We start from the raw sequence: 3,561 nt of genomic DNA on the forward strand, positions 1-3,561 counted from the left end.
TTTAAAAAAATTGTTTATTGTTTCTTTTTTGTTTTATTTGCTTGTGGAGGCGGAACAATAGAAGAGGGAAAGAAGTTGTTTTATTGTTAATGCCAGATAATTAAGGTGTTTCCTAGAACGTGAATTGTGGAGAATATTTTGCCTTCTTTTGTCAGAGTTAAAAATTTTTTTGCCTGTTTCACTGGAAATTTTACTGACAGCTAGAGGCTCATTTTGGAGGCATTTTGAATGGAAGTTAATGGCTACATCCAGCAAACAAGCTAAGTGGATGTACTGATCTCCTCTTGGACAGTCTTGTGGTTAGGGCCTTCAACTGTAGAAGTCTGGGAGATCCTTGTCTAATACTTTGTCTTTTTATGCTGAATCTCCCACACAAATCCTGTAAGGTAAGGAAACATTCTGTCTCACCAAGTACGTACTTAAAATATTTTGTACTGAGCAGAACAGCTTTGACAAAAAATGTTCTTTTTTGGATATATCCCTTTTTGTGCAGAATCCCTGCTGTGAAGGAGCAACCCCTGCTTCTGGATAATTATCCATTCCATTTAATATGGGATAGTTGTGAGTGTAGTCACACTTAGAATATATGAACTGGGCAATTTCTATAATCCTTGGCAACTTTGTTATGCACTAGAAGATAAGGTTTGGGAAGAAAATATACCCTTCTTTCCTGGTTTTGTAAATGTCCCCTGTAAATGTCCCCCCCTTTTTTTTTTTCCAGTGAAACCTATTGGTCAAGTTCAGCCCAGCTTCACAAATACCATCAGATGAAGTAAGTCTGCCTTTTTGTTAAGTCAATTATTCCCTCCAAAAGTGCATCCAACTGTAAGTCTAATATTTCTAATCTGTGCAATGAATACTTGAATTTTTGCAGAAAGTAAGTCTAGGTTTTCTCTTTTCATGTTTTGTAAAGAATAGGTGAATTTGATTCTAACTTTACCATATTATAAACTTCTGAAAAATTGTGTTCACAAAAACTTGTCACAATTTGGTAGCTCAGTTTGAAACCTGTCAATACCATGTAGCTCAGCAATCATTCACCCTAGGCTCAGTAAAATGAAACAGTTACATGACTCCAAACAATGTATTGGAGATAAAAAGTTCAGAAAAATCTCAGCTAACATTCTTTAAATCTCACTGATTTCTCTTTTGAAAATCTGATGTTTATGTATAAAATATGAATAATAACTTCCTTAAACCCATATGACATTTTTAAAAAAATAAAAATTCAAGAATCCAAGAGCTTCGTATGCAGTAAGGGAGTAACTTAATAAATACCTAAAATAGATACATTACTCTGGAGCAATCAAATAGAGACTAAGTTCCAACATTTTACAATTTCCTGATGTTGGTTAAGTCAAATAACATGTATCTGTTTATTTATTCTGGACTAGCTTATCCTTCCATTTGAGAGGATGCCTTGTTTAAACCAGATAATTCACTTAAGATTTTGATCCACTCAGATTATTAAGAGAAGTATTTCTGTTATCAGTGTGCTTTGCATCAGATGGCCAGCTACATCAAATAACAACAAATTACAGACTTGTTTTATCAAGTGCTGCTGCGCTTTTAAAGGTCTACTCAGCACTGCAAATAAAGATTCTACTCTTTCTGGCAGAAGAATGCTGCATTTTCCTTTGATTTCAATTTGCAATTCAAATCATGTCTTCAAAACGGGATTATCAAACATCAGGTCTATGCAGGATTCCTAAAACATCTTAATGCAAGTTGGCAGTCACTTATCACGCATTATTAAACAGTTTTCAAAAATCACAATGTTGTCGCTGTAATTAGAAGCCTCTTTATATTGTACTACATAAGTGGCTTGTTAATCTGAAAAGAAAGTTATTAATAGAAGGGTCTTAATTGCTATAATTACATTAAAAGTAGCCTTGTTGTGAAGTCTGAGAATGCTCTAGTTGCTTTACAGACTTTCACATCTTTGGATGATCATTATAAAATGCCAGTGATTTTGAATTAGCTTTCAGAGATAATTATTATTTAAATTGTAAACCCCATTTTAGTATAGTATAGCATAAGCATACCTTCTACTTTGAAGTTCTAGTATAACTATGGATGAAATTCTACCATGGCTGCCATCATAATTTTGGTATCAGGGTTTTTTGTGGGAAAAATAATTCGTGATTTTCTTTTCTCTTTTGAAGGGAAGGTGAATCTGGTGAGAAGCAGATCATCAAACTACAGTGAGATCTTAGAATACCACAGATTGTAATCTTGGCATACTTCAGGGGTCAGTGAAGGGAAGGTGATACTGTTCTCAAAATATTATTTTTTGTAAGTATTTTTAAGGTTCCCACCTATAAAGAAAAGTAAGAATTGAATTTGGAGAGCCAGATGGGATTTCTAGAGTAGCTGCTGCATGGATGGAAGTGGGTGCCTTGCCATTCTCAGTTATGTCCACTCTTATTCACAGAGTTACCCATGATTTGTCACTGCATACAAATGATGGAGGGGAGAAAAACTATTTCACAGAATCATTCAGATTGGAAGGGCGCTCATCTACTCCAGCCTCCTAGTCAGAGCAAGATCAACACTCAGACTGTATTGCTCAGAGCTTTGTCCTCTTGCGTCTTGAAAACCTCCAAGGATATGGAGGATATGCAACCTCTCTGGGCAACCTGCTCCAGTGCTTAATTATACTGATAGTGAAAAATATTTTCCTTGTATGAGGTCAGGTCAATTTATGGGCACTGTCTTTCATTTTCCCACTGCACTTTAGTAAAGAGCCTGGCTCTGTCCTCTTGGTGGTCCCTAAGGTCCCCTGAAGCTGCCTTTTCTGAACAAACTGAACAAGCTCAGCTCCCTCAGCCTCTCCTCACAAGGCAAATGCACCAGCCTCTGACTATCTTGCTGGCTCTTTGCTGAACTCTCCAGTTGATCAATGTCTTGAAAGTACTGAGGGGCCCCAAACTGTATGTGGGGCTCCACACAGTGTGGGACCCCACTGGAAGTGGTTTAATGAGTGCCAAGTTGAAGGGATTAATCACTACCCTTGACATAGTGTCTGCCGTCTTTTTTTTTTTTTACAGCCCAGTACACAGTTAGCCTGAAGAACCACAGGGTTCTTCAAATTTTTTTACCCATTGTCATGGCTGAACCCTGGGCAGCAGCTAAGCACCACACAGCCGCTCACTTGCTCCCACCTGGTGGGATGGAGGGGACAGGCGAAAGGGTAAAAGTGAGAAAAACCCATAGGTTGAGATAAAGACAGTTTAATAATTAAAAAGAATTAAAAAAAAATTGTAAGAAGAAAAAAACAAAGAGAAAGGAAAACGAAACCCAAGAAAAACAAACAATGCAAAAGAAAACAATTGCTCACCACCAACCAATCGATGCCCAGCCAGACCTCGAGCAACAGCAGCCCCCTCCAACCGCCACCTCCCAGTTTTTTTTCTGAGCACAACGTCATGTGGTATGGAATATCCCTTTGGCTGGCTGGGATCAGCTATGTTGGCTATGCCCCCTCCAAGCTTCTTGTGCACCCCCCGCCTACTCGCTGGTGGGGTGGGGTGAGAAGCAGAAAAGGCCTTGACTCTGTGG

This window comes from Aptenodytes forsteri, unplaced genomic scaffold (assembly GCF_000699145.1).
Source record: "Aptenodytes forsteri isolate BGI_AS27 unplaced genomic scaffold, ASM69914v1 Scaffold166, whole genome shotgun sequence".
Lineage (NCBI taxonomy): Eukaryota > Metazoa > Chordata > Aves > Sphenisciformes > Spheniscidae > Aptenodytes > Aptenodytes forsteri.